The following is a 21346-nucleotide window of genomic DNA, read 5'->3' as shown; positions in this document are numbered from 1 at the left end:
TATCAGTATTGCAGGTTCACAGGAGGTTTTTCAGAGTGCTCAAACCTAATTTAAGCTCATGATGAAAAACTGCCACTTTTCTTATTTATAGAGCAGGTTTGTCAGCTCCAGGATTTGAGCTATTGGGAAATTCCTCTCTCAGCCTACAAATTGTAACCATGAGCTGGGCTCACACTTGCTCACAAGCTTGAGGAAATGAGAGGAACAGAGGCTGAGAAGAACAAAGCTGCTGAAGCCATGAAAAGTGTCTTTGTCTTACTCAGTACAAGCAGCAGCTTTTCCCAGGCTGCTTGCTTTGGTGGGGCTGCCTCGTGTACAGCAGTTTAAAGCAACAAGCTTCAGTGCAGCTCAGCTGAATGATGAGTTGGATGTGTCTGGAACTACATGCCCACATTGTGGGAGGTCAGCCTGCAGCTGGACAGTAAGTCTGGTGGGCTCTGGGGTGTTAGATGTCTCCTGTGTATCCATGGAGCAGCTCTGGGCAGCTGTGCAGCCTCTGCAGAAGAAGGACAGATCCCATTTTGTTTAGACTCTTCTAGTGATGGCAAGTATCTCGTAGAACAAGATATGAAAAGAAACGTGTAATTTTTATTAATCCTGCTGTTAACTTTACTGGAATGAGTCTTTTTGGGAGAGCACAACATGAGATAGGATTTGTTTATTGGGTATCCTTGAACTTCCCAGTGCAAGGTGAGAAAGGTGGGATTTAGACATGAAACACAGTGTCTAAAGTGTCCCCATGTTCTCTGGCAGTGTCAATGCCTGCCTGCCACAGTGATGTCTACTTCAGTTCTTTGTCAAGCCTGCCTTAAGTGAGTTCCAGTTTTAGAGGATATACATGTCAAAGTACTTTGGGGACACCAGACTGTGCAATCCTTTTGCAGAAGGCATGGAAAGCTGGTGCCTCTGACTGAAGGGGCTGTTTTCCTTGCTGTGGTGGTAATTTATCACCCTCCCTTGCTTCTTCAACTGCATTTAGTAATGAACATTTAGTTTGGCCACTGGGCAGAGTAGATTACAATCTCTAAGGATTCAAAGGATCAAACTTACATGATAGTTCGTTTAAATACTTAAATTGTTTAAATACATGGTGTAGGGGTAGTTGCTGTCCAGTTCTGTGAACTTCACTGTTTCATCATGAAAGAAACCTGAAGTTGTGGAACTTCCAGTCAGATCTTAAAAACAGGATAAACATTTATTTGTTTTTACAAAGCCTTAAAGAGGAAAAGCCATTTAACATAGAACATATCTCTTCATTTGTCATATGTTGTCATTCATAGAATGGCTTTTGTTATGTCTGCAACTTTAACCTGTCAATAAGTAAGTAAATAAAATAGAATAATAATATCCCTAATGAGTCATAATTAAGAACTTAACCATTTAAAAAAGGAATATTTATGTTCGAGGATTCAGAAGCAGACAAGAGTTAAAATCTGGGGCTTTCCACAAGGGAAATGCTGAAACTGAACACATTGAGTCCCCATGGCATTGATTCACCTATTGTGTGGCAGTAATGGCTGAAGGGCCTCAATATCCTCTATATTTCTTTTTGATTGATTTTATGATAATGCAGCTGCATATTTGGTGTGCTGGCAACCTGGGGTGAAATAGTAAAGGAAAGCAGTAGAGGAAATTGTTATTTTACCCTATGACTCCTTTGCAATGTTAAGTCCTTTAAAGCCTGTCTTCCTGGAAAAGAAAGGAAACTCACCTCGTTCCTCATGTTTTAATGAAGGATGCATACTGTTAGAAGCAAGAATTTCTCTGAATCCTTGCATGTTCAGTCAGTACTTAGAGAAAGGTAGAAATGACTGTCATTAACTCTTGCCCCTGGCTTTGTATTAATGTATTTTTAAAGCTGTAAAATTTTTGCTTCTGGTAGATAGTTTGAGAAGGAACAGGTAAATCATGTTTAAAACAAGTCCTTGCTCTGAGTGAGGGAACCTGTAAGACTGTTGAATTGTTGATTACTAATGGGACTTAGAGAGAAACAATAGAAAACAGGGAAAAAATGTGTCAAAAATTACTGGTATTGCAGCTGTCTATCTTATTCCTGACTACCATAGCAGCTGGCATGCATTTATAAAATAACTCAGTGGTCTGCTGTCAAATACTGTTCCATCTTGCTCACCAGTGGTAATTTTTTATGATATTAAGAAACAATAACCTTGTTATTCAAACACTTATCTATCTAGCTCAGTATTTTGCCTCCAGTAACAGAAAGTACCAGATGTGCTACAGAAATACAAAGTTTCCAGTTATTTAATATTCTGATTAAACAGAAAGTTTCTTTTTTGTCTCCTTGAGTGAGAAGCAGTTTTGTACCTTGAAGGAAGAAAGAGGAGACATATCCCAGCAAAGCTCTTGGCATTAGGATATCTCTGGGTATTTTCCTTATCAGTACAGATGCATAATCATTTGGGAGATCTACGAAAGATGTTGACATGGAGGAATATTGAGAAATAAATTGGCTACAGGCTGTTTGTGCTTTGCCTGGGGAGAGTGTTCCTCATCTGCCTTTCAGTATTAGGAAATGCCCTTTTCTCTTGCATTAGGAGAAAGGACAACAGAAACACGAGGAATCATCTTAGATGTTGTGTAGGAGAAAAAAAATGCATGGTAATCAGTGGAAAACATCAGAATTGCTTATAATCAACACCGAAGCCCTGCTGCTGTAAACCCCAGGCTCAAGCCTATGCTCATGTGCATTTTTGTGAAGCATCCTGATATTCCAGGGGAAAACAAAGAGGTTTTGTGAGTGAGGGTGGAAAGCAGAAGGCACAGATGTGCCAATGGTGACAACACATAAGGCATGTTGGCTGAATGATTTGTGTGCTGGGTCTAGCATGGTCCTGGCCTTTCTAATCTTCCCTTAGTTTTCTTTTGCACAAATGCTGACTTTTACAGAGCAATTCTGAGAAAGACAAAGAACTGTGTTGAACAAGACAGCATGTGGCAAGCATGTCATCACTGAAACCCTGGAGGAATATAATAATTCAGGCCGTAAATCAGGCCAATGACTTTTAGGACTACACTAATGCTTTTTGCTTGGATCTGAATACCAATGTGCCTGAATTTGGTTTCTTCTATGTTCTATTCACAATCACTACTACAAAATGGCCTTTAAGAAACTTTAAGAAACTATTTTTGGCTATTGTTCACGTTCAGAACCTGACTATGAATTACAACCAGACACTGGATGGGTGGAATACTCCAGTACATTCCAGTATTCATGTGAGAAGCAGGACTTAAATCCAGTGAGAAGTGAGTCAAAACAGACCTAGTGGTGCAGTTAGCCTGCCTGGTCTCAGGTTATTACTGTTCTCCATAGCGCTGTTACGAGACAGAACTTTTTCTCCAGATGTACAACAGCAACACAGTTCCACCCCAAAAACTTCTCTGTAGCGGGCAGATTGTCACTCTCAGGTCCTTTGTGTGAGTGGCACATTGATGCTGCATTCCTGTGGTTCAGCTGGGCAGCTTCCACAGCCTCCCCTGTCCCAAACCTCCAAATCACTTTGTGTACACCACACAACTGACCCAGCTTCTGGTATTACTGTGGGAGGACAGCAAAGAGATGTGTAACAATGAAACAGAATGACAAAGAGATTTGCCTCACAAAATGGTGAGGGGAATACAGCAGAAAGAGCCAGGGCAGCAATTATTATTTCCATACAGCATTGCTTTAAGGATAATTTCCTCCTTAACAAAAACAGTATGAGCTCTTTGGATGCATGCAAGAGGCTGCTAAGAGCTTGCAGTTGCCCTGAACCTTGCAGTTGAGGGTGGGTGGGATTGAAAACAACCAAAAATTTCAAATTTAATAGCTCTGGTGCCCATGAGCTGAATATGGGCGAAAAAGGAAAACTTTGAACAAAATTATCTGATTCCAAAAGCATGCAGCATATGTTAATTATGGGAGGAAAAGAAAGGGGCATAAAACAGCCATCAGTGAGAACTTGGACAGTCTCTAGCATCTGAAAAGAAGACTGTAACAGAAATGGTGCCAGAACTATAAGTCAGAGCCTCAAAGCAAATATTTTTGTCTGAAATTACATATTGCCAACATCCAAAAATTGCTAATTATCTTCTCTCTCTCAATCTGCTACTAGTCTGGCTGTGCAGATAAACCCACTATTTACCCGCATCTCCGACAAGATTTTCTGTGAGCTATCTTGGGTGTGTGGTTTTCTCATGGGCACCATGGGGAGCTAAGTAGCTGAGGCAACATGTCAAATGCTACTTGAAACTTTTTCAGACCTTATTAAATGCATGTTGAGACTGAGGTAGGGCATCCAGATCACCATGCTGCCCTGGAGAGGTAATCCATGCCTTCTCTCACAGAAGACCCTACAGGCCTCAGTAAGTCTGTAATCTTCTGTGTGCTGTCAGAAATCCCTGTCATGCTTTGTGTTGTGAAGAAAAGAGGAGAAAACAGTTGAAGACCAGCATTTCTTGCTCAAGTCATGTTATCCCTCTGTTGTCAGTCCAGAAGGAGCAATTCATCAAAATCAGCCTGGAGGAAATTTGGGAGTTTTTCTGTGCATCTGTTGCTGCCTCAGGTTGGAAGAACATCAGGTCCACATGGCAAGGATGGAGCAGATGTTTACTGTTTCAGTGCTGCCTTGAAAGAGTAGTTCTGATCATATACAGCACATCCTGAGAGATGTGTGCGTGCACTTGAAAACAGTGGGATTAACAGAGGGAGCACTGACGGAGCAAAGCTGAGTCCGGGAGGCTTTGGGGCACAGCATCATTTTCCGGGCTGCAGTGGCCACCAGATGTAAACATGAGAAATACAATTGGTCCTTACTTGTTTAGTTGGGATCCAGCCATGCTAGCAGATGTCACAGACACACACACACAGAGACACACACACACATCCAAATGAATCTGGTAGCAGGTCCAGCCCTATGGTGTCCCCCATCTCTCAGGCCCAGGATTGCCCCATAGCTGGCTCGGACCTATGGTCCCTCCGTTAGTCAGCTCTCAGACTTCTGATAGAGTAGATTTTCATGGACTGGAGAGCCCTCTCACCCAGGGTAATATTCCAGAATGGAGTGTAACAATGACAGACTGCAGCGGTCAGGCACAGGACTTGGTGCCATTTATTTGCCCTCCTCTTCTCTCCTTTTTTCCTTTATTGGTCCTCCCCTATCTACACTGATGCCCTTCCCCTAAATATTTCATTGCAAGTTTATCACATTCCCACAATTTCTTCAAATATCCCATAGTAGGTTTGCTTATGGCCTTAACACCCCTGGTAATCTTGCTTCTCCCTCCTTATCAGTTAAAGAGTTATGGTGGAATTTGTCAAAGCTTTGTTCCATCAATGTCCTGTCAATAATCAATGTGAGGGCTCTGGTCTTTGGTATAAGTATCAATTTTCACCTGCTCTTTTTGGATTCTCTGACTGGGTTTTTAATGTATTCCTTCTCTTCCTGTCTCTTGTCCCAGTCTTTTATGCTCAACAGCCCCTGAACCCAATATCCTCACAAAGTAAACAGCCTCTCAGTCCTCACAAGAATATCTTGCAGTCTTCTCTAACAGATGTTCAGAGTATCTTGTGAAGCTGGAGTGGGACAGGAAATGGCTGTGCTTAATTTTGCTCTTGTGTGAATTTTTGACTAAAAATATATATTGTCTCTGTAGCAGCCAAACAACTTTCAATATCAAGAAAATATCAAGTTAATGGAGGGAAAGAAAACTAAACATAAGCTTTGTATTAAGGCTCATTAAATTACAAATCATGAAATGCCTTGAAATAGGATTAAAATGCGAGTTCTCTAGTCTATTTTTAAGCTGTTCTACTATTATGGGTTTTTTAATATGTAAAAGTTAAATTAGTCATTTATAAAATCATCTAAATGCACCTTTTTCACCTTCTGTTCTCAGATTTGGCAGTGAAAAATTGTTCTGATTGTGGTTTCTTGAAGTGTAATTACTTTGTCAAAAGGAAATATAATTAGAACTGATATTTGAAATACACTATAATTGTACTTAAGCCATTTGATAATTTGCTCACGTACTGGATGTTTTATTAATTTAACAACAGCTAACAATACTGAAGTTGGAGAATCATCCAACAGTTTCTCTTTCCCATTTAAAAGAAAACAGAATTTGCTTTAGTCTTCCATCTACTTCCAAAGAGAAGCTGTGGACACACACTTTCTGTGAGCAGCTTCATTTACTTCACAATGAATTGTTCACAGTAGTACTCCTGTTGATAGCCGGACTGGATCAGGTTCTGTTTGAATGACTTGAACTTCTTATTTGAGCACTCTAAGACTTTAAAAAAGTGTAATATGAAGAACCAGGTGGGGGCTGGGAGCTGAGTCTTAGTGCCAGGTTTGTCACACAAGCAAATTCACGCTCTTCAGCTTTACCTTCCTGTAACATGAGGTTGTGAGATGCTTACCAGCTTCTCTGCATGGTGACAAGAACTCAGCAGATGGTAGCTTGAAAGCTGAAAATAGCTATTCTTATATTAGTTATTTTCTCTATTTGGAATGGACTCTTGGTAATGCAAAATAAGGAATTCCCATGACTCATCTCTAACATGTCAAAATACTCCAAGCAGCACTTGCCTTTCCTTGCTAATAATGGGCAACATCTATCATTCATCACTGGCTCGTACAGACTCATGAGACCTTCCTCACTTGGTGAGGAGCTGCCTTCTCCCATGAAGTCAGTGATGTGTCCTTTGCACTGACAGCAGCCTTGGGACAAGGAGGTGGTAGGCACTACCCTGCACCTGCAACCATGGCAGTGGACATGGAGTGTCCTGATCTGGGAAATTCAGACCTTTGCATCTTCTAATGCCTGCACTGTAACCAGAGACACGTCATACATAAGGAATGACAGTGTCACACCCCAGATGGATTGAAGTAAGGTCTTGGTGGTGGGGACTATGCACAGGGAGCACCAGGACATTTGGTACTGCTCACTGCTGCCCTGGGCAATTCCCGTGGTGATGGAGTACCATACGTAGTACCCATTTCTGGATCCAAGCTGACTCTATTCAGAATCAGAAATCACATATTCACCTCAGCAGCAGAAGCAACAGAAGGCCTGCAGTACACAGACAGCTGCTGCATTAGCAGTCATGAGCAGAACCAGAAGAAGCTCTGGGAGGGAATTGAGCAGAAGCTCAGCAAGCAGTGGTGATGGGTGGTGGGGATGGGTGATCTGTTTCTGGTCTCCCAGTAAGAGTGGACATGGCACAATGAGAGGCTGACATCCACACCTCTGCAGTGTTTTGTAAGGGTGGTGTTCAGTGTAGCACGGAGTGAACCTCGGATGCTATTTTTTGTAAAAGTATTGAGAGAAGAGGCCCTCATGAGGGAGCTTGCAGCAAAGATGGATGTTTGTGGGTGTAGGTGTGTCACCAAAAGAAAGGGACAAGCAGACAGCACTGTCTCATGCTCAGAACTAGTACCAGTTAGTCTTCCCATCCTGAGGTGTTTTCTCTAAGAGAAACAATATACATATTCACTCAACTTTTCTAGAAGCTCTCTTGAAAACTCCTCTAGAGGGTATGTAATTCAGTGGAAGAAGCTGTCTCATGTGGAACTCATTATCCAAGAAGGAATTTTGCTTTCTGGATCTGTTCTTCCATTCAGCCCACAGGTAGAAAGCTATAGCCACATTCAAGAGCCTATGCCATGGAGACAGTGTTCATGGAACCTTCACTAGAGCTCTTCCAGATGGTCTCTCATCAGTTGATGAGATTCAGAAAAATTCTGTAAGAACTGGTGGGACTGAGGAAAGTTGTGGTCAGGGATATTTATTTGTCTACATTTTTTTTTTTTTTTTTTTTTTTTAATCAGAAGATCCAGGTGTCTTTTTGTACTGAATTTCTTTGTAGAGGTAAAGTCACTAACTCACTCCCTCAAGATAGTCTTTTTGTCACTCTGTAGTATTTTGCTCTTTGAATTTTTTCAAAACACTTTTCATGGTCCCCATTAAAGCAGTCTTTGATTTGCTTGAGTCTCAGGGTATTCCAGCCTGTTATCACTCAGTCTAGTTTTCATTTCAGGCAGCCAAACAAAATTTAGTAACACTACAAACGTGTTTACTGTAGTTTTGCTGATAAAGAGGTCTGGTCACACAGCCTCTTTGCCTTGAACAATATTAAATGTCAGCAGTGGAAAACCACTCACCTGAAGACAAGATTCAGGAAAAAACATCTCCGTGAGCAGAGGGAGAAAGGAGTATCTGGCCTTAATGTGCTGAAGTATGAGGGCCAGCAAATTAATGATTCTGATGTATCCATGAGGAAAACTGCTGCTCCTCAGCTGAGAACCCTTCCCATAAATGTCAGGGGGTGCTCTGCATCTTACTGTCAGCTTGAACTACCTGCTGATCCTTGGGGAATTTTAAAAGGGGACTGCAGCCCCAGGAAGTTTATGATGTTTTCCTGCACAGGTCAGGTTTGTGGTTGTTTCATCCCTCAGTCTGTATTTTTTTTCCCCTTTTCCCTCCCTTCTTCTCCTTTTTTTTTTTTTTATTCTTTCTTTTACCACCCTTCTGTCATCCAAATCCCTCCTTCCCATTTATGTGCCTTATTTCTATCTTTTCAGATCCCTTCCTGCTGTGTGATGAACTGTTTGCTTTTAACTAGTGGTAGGTCCCTCAGCAAGACCTCTCGGGTCCCCAAAGCCCACTGGGATCAGACAGTTTCCTCTGATCTCTGGTAAAATCTGTCACTCTCCTCTTATCAAACAAGAAGAAAGGAAGCAGAGAAGTCTCATGGGCTGATGGGCTGGTGTGTTCTGCTGGTCTCTAAACAGCCTTTCCTATTTGGAAAAACAGTTCCTCAATATTCATGCTGCCACCTCTGTTCCCACAGCTCCCATAGCTATTGCTTTAACTAGAGCTGCGGTGCTTTTTTACTGAACAGGAGAGATTTCAAGATTAGGTTCCAGTAAGTTTCAAGAAATGAGGTTTCATTTAGACAGAGAGCTCCATTAATAACTAGAGAAAAGTAAAAACCCTAACTTCAGCAATTGTTTTGGCATTTCATAACACTCAGAGCAAAGGGACAGAGGTGCTGTGGGCAGGTGGTAACAAATAAAAGGAGACAGCAGATAAGGTAGGCTGGTGTCAGCACTGCCCTGTGCACCAGTGTCATCAGGGTACCTTTCTGGTCCCATTTCTAAAAATTACTGTTTATTATTAAAAACCAATTAAATGTAATATTTTTATTTTATTTTATTTTACTTTGCTTTTGCAGTATAAATACAGTTAGTGTCTTATGTAAAGTTGAGACTAAAATTTGAAGAGACTTTCTGGATTATTTTAATCCCCTACTAGAGTCTCTGTTTTGGTGGTGGGGCCACAAGGGTATCTCACATACAGGATGAATGGCAGCCCACCAAGTTGGCCTTTACTATTTTTTTTTCCCTCTTCTGTTCTCCCTGGTTGATAGTTACCCAGATATACATGGATATGAGTCTCACAAAGCAGCACCAACTCCAGAGCAGTGCATGCCTTGCACAGCTGCCTTTCCCACCTGGGGGGTTCGTCTACCACACGCAGGGTAGCTGTAGTACAGAATATTGCATACAGATTTACCAGCCTTTCAGCTGGTACCTTGGACTTCCTGTGACTGGGAATAGCTCTCATCCATCTCCAAGTAACATGTTCAGGTTAGGAATACAGCACTGTTAATGAGGAATTATGGTATGCTTACAGTTAAATAAGTAACATGCAAGTAGTCTTATTCTAGTAATGATAATAATGGTGATGATGTCTTGAATGATGCAGAAGCACGGCAGTAATGCAAGCTGGTTTTCCTACGTGATATGAAAGCAACTTTTTTACTGTACTGGGAATGTGAAGGTTTGAAATCTGTTATAAAATGCTTTATCACCTTTTGATTATAGCATAATTTAGGTTTTTTGGTCTTCAGGTAACTTAGATTGTCGTAATGATTATAATGCACAATTTAAAAATTAGTACTACATACTACATATGAGGATTACAATATGGAAAAAAACCCCCATTTTTTTCCAAATGCTGTTATAAATTCTCACTGCATTGGAATGAGAAACAGAAAAGCGTTACTTTATCAGTTTCTTTTCTGTGATATTTTGAATGATTTAAAAATATGCAAAGGCCCAGAAAGTTCACAACAGATTCTCTCTGTTCCAGACTTCATTATGGACTTTGGCAAACATATTCTACAGACTAAAGATGAGTCAAGTGCAGCCTTGGGTGCCAAGGGTGACTTAAGCCAAGTGAGTTGATGTTATGCCCTCTGTTATATAACCATTTTTCCTGTTTTGCTTGCTTTATTTTCGGTATCTTTCTCTTCCCTGACACATACTTCTCTTCTGTTTTTCTAGCATTAAGTTCCCCTTATCTTGCTTTTTCTGTAGCTTCATTCTGCCATGTCATTTGTTTTCAGGATTTTTTCCCTTCAGTCTCTTTGTAGCCCCTTTCTTTTTTGGATGTTGTTATTTTAGCTCCATAAAGACAGAATATTAAAAAGTGTTTTACAGCATGTTCTGCCATTTTTTTCAAGTTTTGAGTCTGACTCCAAGCCCCAGGCCAGGTGATTGGCCTGTAGCTTCCCAGTCTTCCTCCTTTCCCTTTCTGAAGGCACATGTGATGTTTGCATTTTTTTCAGCCATGGTGAATAGTCTCTCTGCTTCAGCCTCCCAAACTGTGTTAATAAATTGATGGATGTCCAGCTGAAATGTTGCTGAATCACCCATCTATTCAGATGCAGAGCAGTCTGGCTGGGTGCAGCCACACTCATGTTAGAGCTGTAAGAGATAAAATCCAAAAGGGATGGTGGCATAATTAAGAACAGGTTTATTCTCGTTATCTGTATCTCCTCCAAGCTTGCACTGATTAACTGGTTTTACATGGAAGTCTAAATTGTGCATCTTCTCCTTCTAAGTAAATAATTTGAGATTATTTGATAAGTAGAAACATGAATGATGATTTAGAGCTAACACAGCAAAGCAGGAAGGACAGAAACTACTGAGTATTTGTGCAAATGACAGTGTGATGGAGTGGCTGTAAGGGAAGAAATGATTACTCCTCTGTAAGAGAGCTGAAAGCCTTCTCCACTTTTGGATGTCAGCAGCTGTGGTTCTAATTCTCAGCCATGGCAAAGACAGCAAGCAGCTTTTGTTGAGATATTGGCCCATGAGCCTGTAATTCTGGCTGCTGTTTCTAGTTGTGCTGTAGACTTTCACCCTGTTCTTTGATGGCATTTATATAACTATGAATTTCTTGCGTATTAAATAGGGAAAATACAGTTTTTTTCCAGGTTAGTTTTAATTCCTGGTGCTGAGACAAAGACTTGTGAAGGGTAGTTGAAGACCATAAACTAAAAAAACCCTAAAAATCCTCTTTGTGCCAGTCCAGACAAGAATACTGTAGTTTCTCATAAGTAATGTTTGTTGTGTCACTTGAACTCGGGAACAAAACAAGAGAAGTATGCAGACAGGTTGTCATTTGGGAATAAAACAAGGTAAAGACAATATTCAAATTTATGCTAAAACTCCATGTTCATTATCTTAATTTAAATATTTGTCATTAAACATATGAATTGTAACTATTCTAATTTGTTGTTCTGTTGGACAATATTATCTGTGTGATGGTGGAATGGAATGAGAAAATGAACCAGGAGATTTTTCTAGGAGATTAGAAGAATCAAAGTCTTTTCTGGTTGAGAATATAGCTGGAAAATAATTTTTGTTTCCAGATTTCAGTATAGGACACAAAGCAGATACAAAGTTTAATATGAAAGCCCCTTCTCTGTGAGTGTGTGTGAACATGTACTATAGGTAACTGTCTGTGGATGGAGAAATTTTACCAGATAACAACAGCTGAAGAGTGGAAGGTATGTGCTGAGAGGCAACCTGAGAAAGTCTTCCAAGAAGCTGTAAATGGTCCCGTTAAATCCACCGGAAGCGATAAACCCCCCAAGTCAGCCAACACCTCAAGAGGCCATGGCCCATCAACATCAGCCAAGCATTGGGTAACCTGGGCATGTCTGAGAGGGCAAGAGCTGCTTGCTACCTGCTGTCAGGGACCATGGAGTCATACACGTGTCAGATGTCAGGGACCCTGTGAGGAACTGCTCCAACAAGACCTAGAAGCCACCAGTGTGCCAATGCAGTTGCCTAATTCTGAGTGAACATCTGGCCTTGTCCTTACAGCTATTCTTCTCACTGCATGATTGTGAGAGAGAACCTGTGGAAACTGTGAGAGAATCACAGTGAGGGAATTTACTGTCCAAATAGTAGCTGCTATTAACAACAGATTCAGATCAACTCAGTTAACACAAGATTTTCTAAGAATTGCTTGGTTTGATCTGTGTCTTCCACAGCTCTATCCCCAATCAGAGAACTGGGAGTTCACTACATATTCACAGTTGTCCTGGTTTTGGCTGGGATAGAGTTAATTTCTTCTCAGTGTCTGGTACAGTGTTGTGTTTTTGAGATTCAGTATTAGAATAATATTGATGCTGATGTTTTGGTTGTAGTTATCTAGTGACTACCCTGAGTCAAGGACTTTTTAGTGTCTCCTGCTGTGCCAGTGAGGAGGGGCACAAGAAGCTGATGGGGAGCTCAACCAGGACAGCTGAGCAAACTGGCCAAAGGGATACTCCACACCAGAGAACAACGTGCCCAATGTATAAACTGGGGGAGTTAACCAGAAGAAGAGCAGGGTCATTAATCAGTGGGTGGTGAGCATTTGTGTTGTGCATCATTTTGCCTTGATTTTGTCATCATCATCTTCTTCTTCGTCTTCTTCTTCGTCTTCTCCGTCTTTTACTTTGTTTAAATTATTAACCTGTTCTTATCTAAATGTATAAGTTTTACTTTTGATTCTCCTCCCCATTCCACTGTGCTGTGGGAGGTTGAACTAGCAGTTTCTTGGTGCTTAGTTGCCAGCTGGGCTTAAACCACAACAGTCCTTTTTGGCCCGCAATATGGGGCCAGAGGGTTGAGATAATGACAGCACTGTTCCAGCTACTGAGATGAAAGTAACTCTATCCCAGCCAAAACCTGGACAACAGTGAAGAAATAGAGAAAACACTTGATGGTTTCTGATAGTGACACATTTGAAAACTTATTTGATTATTTTATCATTATAAGAATTATAGTGAGCTGTTTCAGGAAATGTTCCTCTACAGGTTTATTGCCAGCATGTCAGGAAAACTCTCAGAACTTGGTTAGCTTATTAACAAGGTGTTTAATGGCAAAGAAGAATTTTAAAAGCCTTAAGAAGTTTTTATATTTTAGATTTGCTACATTTTTAATCAGGCTGCAAACATAGCAAGGTGGCTGGCATGAATGAAAGAAAACTGCATCCACCTTAGCAGGCAGTTCAGTGCAACATGTTTTGTAGGGGGAAAGATGGTGCCAAGGGGCCAGCAGCTCTGTCACATGCACTGGGACTGACTCTCTTTGGTGCTGCAGACTGATTACCTGTCAGTGGTTGGAGTACATCAGGTGAGCTGTGAAGTTCAGCTCTTCATTTAGGCCTATACAGTGAAACGGAGCTTGTGTGCTCTCAGATTACTCTGAGATCTGAAAAAAACCAGAGTAATTGGAAATGGCAGGACATTTGATTCAGAAGTGCACTCCTGCTTCAGGCTATCACACTAATGTAGACACACACAATACTGATTAAGAAGCAATGGACCAAATGGACCGAAGGAAGAGGGAACGCATAATCGATACAGCAATTCCTGTTGTATTATGTCATGTCTTTTGTATTATTATTTTTTACTCCATTTACAATGCCATTCATTTCTAGTGCAGGAATGTCTACAAAAAATTTAATGCAACAGGAAAATAACATTTTCTTTGTAAGAATCCCTTTATCTTCAGTAAGATTTTCTTTTACTTTCTAGAACTTGTTATCAGTACTTTTATAACCTCTGCTTAAAAAAGATGAGAGTACTTAGAAGAAAAAGGTCCAATAAAGAAAGACAATGGTCTTAAATATCTTCTGATCACCAGTCATCTTAAGAGAAATGGAACAGATTGACTTCAAAATGAACGGGAGGCTTTGAGACTGTAATTTCTGTAGTTTTTTTAGGTCCCCATAACTCCCCATTCTCCCTCCTTCTCTCTCTTCTTTCCCCTGTAGTTTGTTTGAGCCATTTGTATCTACTGGAAAATTCCCCATAGGCTGTATTTACTTTCCAGAGGGAACATAATATGAAGCTGTTAGCAGCTGTTTGTGCTTTTATGTTTTTTCCTTTTCAGACTCCAAGGCTGCAGTTTTTGATGGTATTTTCTATACTATCTTTGCCATACAGTTGACTGAGCCCTACCGAGTACCACAGGCACACAACTTCTTGTGAGATTTGGGAGTATTCACTTGGGTGAACTTCAATGAAGCCATGGAAAAGCACAAACTTGAACCTTCTGGTTGATAGGAATATGTTAGTCCTTTCAAAGCTTTTAATTTTGTATTTGTGTAATGAATTTAAAGGAAGCAACACGTTTAAGGAATGTAATGAATTTAAGGGAAGCAAAGGGAGATGTTAAGTGTTAGGGGTGTATTTACCAGGAAGACACACACTTTTATGGTTCTCCTGTCTCCCTTACCAAGAGCAGGTAAGGTGCTCATTTCTGGAGCTGTCCCCATGTGCCAGGTGTAGCAGGCCACAGGATTGCCTGCATTCAGAGCAGCAGCAGAGAAGATGCAGTGCTGAGCAGCAATCAGAGGCTGCTTCATGGTTGGACCCTTTCAATTTTCTCTTAATAAGCCCAGAAAATAGTTTTTGAATTTGTCAGGCACCAGTGAGCTGTAGAAAGCTGTCAGCATGACAGGAGCCCTGTCAAATATGTCCAGATGGGCTCTCATGCCTGTACAGTTTGCCACGCTCTCTTAAATTTCTGCTGTTTCAATTAAAAATAAAATAAGATGTGGTACTTTGATTTGGGTTCATCCTAATATATATAAGTTCACCTCTGTTCTTAAATGCATGGCCAGGCAGTCTGTTGCCAAACAATTACAAAGACTGTCTGTAAATTGGATTCACTATGCTATCTCCAGGGACGGCTACAATTGTCAGCTCTCTGTCAGCTAAATGAAAATAATGAAATGTAAGTCACAAACAGCAGGAAAATTGGGTGAGTCATTCTATTTATACATGTAATTACATCTAAAGGTCCAAGTGCCTTGAAATTAAAAGAAGATTGGTTCTGTCAGGTGCTTAACAAGGTTTTCTTGGAAAGGGTCTTCCTAGAGAAAGCACTGTAGAAAGCAAAGGACAAACAGCTTGACACTGTCTGCCAGGACTCAAGTGAGAGAGTGCTGCAGTGCACATGTGCACATCGCTGCGACAGGCAGAGCGGCGTGACCGCGATGGAGAGTGACGGCCACGCAGAGCTCTGCCTCCCTCCAGCTCTGATAATGAGCATTAGCCAAAAGTTGACAAAAGGAGGTAAAAAGTGCTGAGGACAAGTGGGATCTCCTCTCTTCTTTCTTTGAATCTCTTGGAAGGCCTTGGGGCTCTGGAAGCTTGGTATCAGGATGCGTTGCATATTAATAATATATAAAGCACAATTAGCACACATGGTGCTTTGCAGGCTTGTAACTCGTGCTTGGCTCCAAATTTCAGCACAGCATTATGGGGGGATAGGGAAGAGCTACATCATAAATAGAAAATAACGGATTGATGCATTATTGAACAATTTAGTTCAGCAAGTCTTGTCAGCACAGATTTGAAGGAAAAAAAAAGAGGTTCCATGAGACATTCATACAAATAAGGTAATGGGATTTTGAGGATAGAAAAATAGCTGCAAAAGTGTTGGGTTTTCCTTTCATCAAGTGATTGTAATTTTTTTAAGTAAAAGCTTATAAGATAAGGATTTTTTTGAGTATTGATGGAGAGACAACATCTCTCGCTGTAGCATCAAATATAAAAATTATAAATTGAGTCTTTGTCCTAGTTGCAGCTGGGATAGAGTTAATTCCTAAAAGCTGGTGTAGTGCTGTTTGGATTTAGTATGAGAATCGTGTTGATAACACGCTGATGTTTTAGCAGCTACTATTCAGTGTTTATACTGAGCTAACAACTTTGCAGCTTCTTGTGCCCTGCCAGTGAGAAGGCTGGAGGGGACACACAAGAAGCTGTGTGGGGACACAGCCAGGACAGCTAACCCCAAACAAAAAGGATATTCCACAACATATGGCATCTGCTGAGCAATAAACTAGGGGGAAGGCTGGCCAGAGTCCACTGCTCAGGAACTGGCTGGGCATCGGTCAGTGAGTGGTGAGCAATTCCATTGTGCATCACTTGTTTTGTATACTTGGATTCTTTTATTATTATTATTGTTATTATTATTTTATTCCATTTCTGTTTCATTAAACTACCTTTATCTCAACCCATGGATTTTCTCTCTTTTGCTCTGATTCTCTCCCCCATCACACTGTGGGGCAGGTGGAGAGGGTGAGTGAGTGGCTGTGTGATGCTCAGCTGCCAGCTGGGGTTAAACCACAACACACTTCCACGTGAAAGAGTATAATATTGCATAACTCATGGGACTGGAACCCATTGCCTCATGGAAGTCCTGAGTTTTACAGATATATTACAATGGTAAGCATCAGTAGGCTGATGTGACTTATTTTGTGTGACCATTATAGTACAGTGATTTTATTAACATCCAGGGTGCTTTAAAGCACTGCTAGTTTGCACTGCAATTTATGGTGTGTCTTAAATATTCACTTACAAAAGCTGAGTATTGGATGTTCCTGTTCATATAACATGAATTTTTAATGCTTTTCAAATAGCTGAAAGTGAGCCCATGTGGTACTTTATTTTCGCAGTTTATATAATAGACTTAATAGATACATTGTGGAACATGCTTTTAATGTCCATTACTGTACTTAGGAGTATATATGTTACATTACAGATATAATTTTGTAGCACAGTGTTGCTTTAAGAAGTTGCTGAAGGACTATCAAGACCATGGTTACCAATTATGGTTTGTAAATTGTTTCTGTTGAAAAGATAATTAAGTAAATTCATTAGTAAAAAGTAACACAGTGTCAGGTTGTGACATGAATATTTGCTCTGTTAACCAGATTTGATTTTTGCTAAGAAAACATCTAGCTGCTTAAATGTCTGTTTGAAATGTGGATTGTTTCAGTGAGAGAGATAAATCTGATGTGTGTTTCTTTCCAGCAACAAAATAAGATATGGACTGGCTGTCATTACTTCTGCATGCTAGTAACATATTTATTCACATTCATATGTATATCCATCATTATTTCACCTCATGGAGATTTTAAGCCAAACTCTCATGTCTTTAACTGGAATAATCTGCCAAATAAAGCCCAAATTTTTCATTACTTTGAATCTTTCTTTTTTTCTTGATAAATAGCATCACATTTGAACGGTTGCAGTATCTTTGCAAGGCTGAGTGGAGTTCAGCATGTCCATTCATGTGACAAGTTCTGTGACCTTGGCTGGAGGGAAATGATCAGAATCAAGAACGTAACTCCCATATATACTGATAAATCCTGTCACAGATGTTTAGGTTTCACTGATGTTTCAGAAATTTGTGTTATTTCTCTATGGGATCCCCCAACCTAAACTTCAGCAAAACCAGCTCGATTTATCTGGACTGAGTATGACAGGTGTACCTGTAAAAAACCCAAAACCCCCCCCAAAACACCCCCTTCCTCCCCCAAATTTCCAAAGCCTTAGGGACAGGCACCATGGACTTGTCTCTTTGAATGTAGATTTTAGAACAAAATTCTTGCCATCCCGGTCAGGGGCTGCACTTCTGGGTTTGGATAAAACTAAAGTGGTCAGTAGCTTGAACTGTGCCAGTGGAAGGGAGCAAGTTTACCCTTGATGAACCCCAGAGTTTTTGATGGTGAAGAATTAAATTTTCCTACTTCTGTGGTTCACACAAATTCTTTGGAATAGTCCTTAGAGAAAACTGACCTATATATTGCCAAATTATTGGTCCCTTCTGATAGGTGATACTCTTTTTTTCAGGAGTATGAAATACCATGTTTGCTAATCTGCTGGGCGTCTCCATTGCACACTGAGTGCTCTCATTTTCATGTGCTTTAATTCAGTTTACTTTTACTTTACTGGGTTAATGCAAGTTGTATTTTAATTTTATATTAAAAAGGTAAATATTGGAATAGATCAGAACAGTTCTTGAGGTCCCTGAGTTTTACCATTTTATTGACAACAACAAACAGTGCATTAGGTAAAAGATTTGAATAGATGTTTTTTGCTTAGTATCCAAAAACAATTTATCTCCTCATCTAGCAGCTTTTTCCACTGCCTAACCTACTCATTCTTCTGAGGAATCAGATGAAAATCAATCAGTCAGCACTTGTATTGGGGGACTGCAGCAGGAGGTTTACATTAGAAACAATCTCAGGAATGATAGAAAGATACATTTGTCAATCCAAGAATGGCACCTAGAGGGATCTTAGCTTCTGAATTAAATCAGGACTTGCCTTTATCATACTTTAAAGCTTCCCATCAGATTGCATCAGGCAGGCTGAGTGGCAACACAGGGAGGATCATGATCTTGAAGGCGTGTTTCTTTTATTTCTGCCCCTTTGCTTTTTAGGCAGGTAGATGTTTGCAGCATTTTGCAGCCTGAGCAAAGCCAAATTGTTGCAGATTTGGACAGCGACATTTCACAACGAATGTTGACAGCTTTCTGTCGAAAAATTGCTCCACATTTTTCTCTTCAATCAACAGCTACAGGGGTCCACTAATACTCTACAGGAAAAGTGTAGGTGTTTAACAGACTGCTTGTAGGTGAAAGGTTTTGGCTTCAGCAACTCATTATACTTTTACATGATTTACAGACTTTTCTATTGTACTGGAATATTACAGGAAACCTTCAAGATTGAAGTAATTTTTCCCACTTCACATCTGTGTCAGGGTATTCTGGCTAATGCTTAGCGCTAAAAGACATCACATCACATTCAAATCAATAATCTGTTTTTCAAGTCAGTTTAATGAAGGAGTAGCCTGCAAACACATAGGATTACTTGATTTTATACTAAATTGTTGGTCATGTGGCAATATACCAGTTTCTCTTTACAGATCTCTATTCCCCAGTAAATGGTGTGCCAGTGCGTTGCTACCTTCACATCAAAAATTTCAAAGGTAAACGGCCTTTGAAAACACTTTTACAACTACCCAAATACTAACAGTACACCTCACTTCTGTATATACAATTGCATACAAATGAAGGAGGATCATACCTGGCAGAAAATCCAAAACTGCAGGTTGGCCATCAAAGGTTTTCTGCTCTTTCTCCCAGGTAAGGAGCTAAAAAGGTCTTGACCAGATATTTAATCTGAGATCCAGCTGTTAAACCAGATCTGCATTGCTGGCACTGCTTTCACTGGGAAGAACTGGAATTTTTGACAAATGCAGCACTATATGCTCACTTTCTCCTTGAGGATCTACTCAAATTCAGATCAAATGCCCTTTGAGATTTGGTAGGTTTAGTATTTATTTCTTGAAATCTGGTAGTTAATCAATGCATCAGATTTTAATACTGCTCCCAGAAAATTACTGACTGTTTTTAGACTGCTTAGACATTTGACTCTGCAAAGTAGAAAAATCTGGTGGTGACCAGGTACTAAAGGAACTGAAATGATGATTTCCCAAGTACTTAATCTCACTATAAACCATTGTCTGCCCATTGTGGAGGCAGTGTTACCTCCTTTCTGTCAGGGTGTGATTGGTCCTGTCTACATGCTGGAAAACTTGCTGTGTACAAACACATGCTCTGACAATCACTGTTTACAGTAAACACCATGGCAAATGCTAAATTTTCTGGACTCCCTATAGGCAGTAGGTAATTTTAAGGTAATACAGAGTTTGGCATTAATTGCTTTTCACTCTATGTTGAAGGGCACCAGTGTATAGAGATAACATGATAGTATTGCACTTACTGGGAATATAGAATTTTGTGTGTCTTTATGTGTTTATATAAATAATAGAATAATTAAAAGTTTATATAAATCATTGGGTTCTGGCCCTATAGGTCTAACAGAAGAAGAGATAGCTAGATAACAAGTATGTGTGCTTATGTAGGAGAATGTGCAAAGCTAAAAAATGTTCACACAAAACCAGTTGCCAGAAAGCAAACAAATATGGGAAAAGTCATATGGAGGTCCTTCTAACAAAGTTTTACCTCATTAGCTACTGCATTTTTCTGTCCCATGTTCAGATACTCAGTATCAGGTTTGTGGCAACTTTTATACTGGCTCAATCTATAATACAGAATTTTCCATTTTTTTCAAAGTGTATACGTAGATCAACACATGGATAACAAAATGGTTGCTAGGTTACTCTGTAGTAAAGTCTCAGATATTGTTCTGTAGCCTTATTTCTAGTTGGAAAAATTAATTGATTCTTGGCTTAATATGGCCTTTTAATGGTAAGATCTACAAATATTTGAAGATTGCAGTATGTTTTGGTAGGCAATTGCTAGTTTAATGTCTAAAAAAATAAAGATAAAATGGAAGAAATGCAGTAACTATCAATGCAATTTCACATCCACAGGTACAGTATTTTACATTAGTTGCGTCTCACTGTATTGTATGCTGGTTTTTTTTCATACTGGGACAAGACAGAGGAGGATTTTTGGTCATTTCTGTGCATAAAGACATTTTCCCTTGGAGTTTGCAGCAAAGACACTATAGCAGCCTATGAAGACAATGCAAGCCTCCTGAAAGTCAAAGTATTGTTTTCTGGTCTTTGTCCTTTCTAAGGTATATGAAGAAAAGATGCTTATCCCATCCATTAACAAATCCCATGCTTTAGCTGAGTCCTGTTTAGGTGTACTCCTAGCTCCACTACAGGCAACCGCAAAATTGCCATTGGCTTCAAAGCAGAAAGCCTATTAGTCAGAATGCTCCTCAGGAGGGTGAGTCTCTTGAAGTCCAGGTGTATTAGACCAAGAATATAACCCAAAAGGACTAAAGAAAGAACCTGTTGCTTCAGCCAGGACACAGGAGCTGTGCTACGCTTTCTCAGCTGGTAGTTACTGAAGGTGTGTTTTAAGAATATGATCCTGATTCAGAGGCACTTCTGTTTCAAAGTTCTGTGCTAGAAACTTATCAACAGTATTGCTTTGCTTCAGCTCCTGGGGATTTGATTTCATGCATACATTAATTTCTCTTTTCGTGGTTATAATTTTCACAAAACAAAGTGAGTGTAGTTCTCTGTGCTGTGTTGATTTGTGAGTACTTAGAAGCCCAAGGGTTATTAGCAGCTTTTGTGAGACACCCCCACGCATGTGCCTGTGCACCCACACATATCTCAGGTAAGAGCTGGAGCTCAGTGGTTTGTTTCACAGTTAGCAAT

At 40.1% G+C, this 21346-nt stretch overlaps 1 long non-coding RNA gene across 2 annotated transcripts; it reads left to right on the top strand.

The window, feature by feature from the left end:
* Positions 1 to 270: 270 nt before the first annotated feature.
* On the top strand, positions 271 to 16347 carry LOC109950986. Of its 2 annotated transcripts, none has more exons than XR_002273420.2 (3): positions 271 to 421; positions 10156 to 10241; positions 12506 to 16347. It is a non-coding gene; the product is annotated as an uncharacterized LOC109950986 (long non-coding RNA). The 2 variants fall into 2 exon arrangements; XR_002273419.2 differs by having other exon boundaries at positions 11805 to 16347.
* The last annotated feature ends 4999 nt before the right edge of the window (positions 16348 to 21346 follow it).

Source organism: Corvus cornix, chromosome 2 (assembly GCF_000738735.6).
Source record: "Corvus cornix cornix isolate S_Up_H32 chromosome 2, ASM73873v5, whole genome shotgun sequence".
NCBI classification, from domain to species: Eukaryota; Metazoa; Chordata; class Aves; order Passeriformes; family Corvidae; genus Corvus; species Corvus cornix.
Note: the sequence above shows the minus strand (reverse complement) of the source record. Positions and strands in the feature narration are given on the sequence as shown.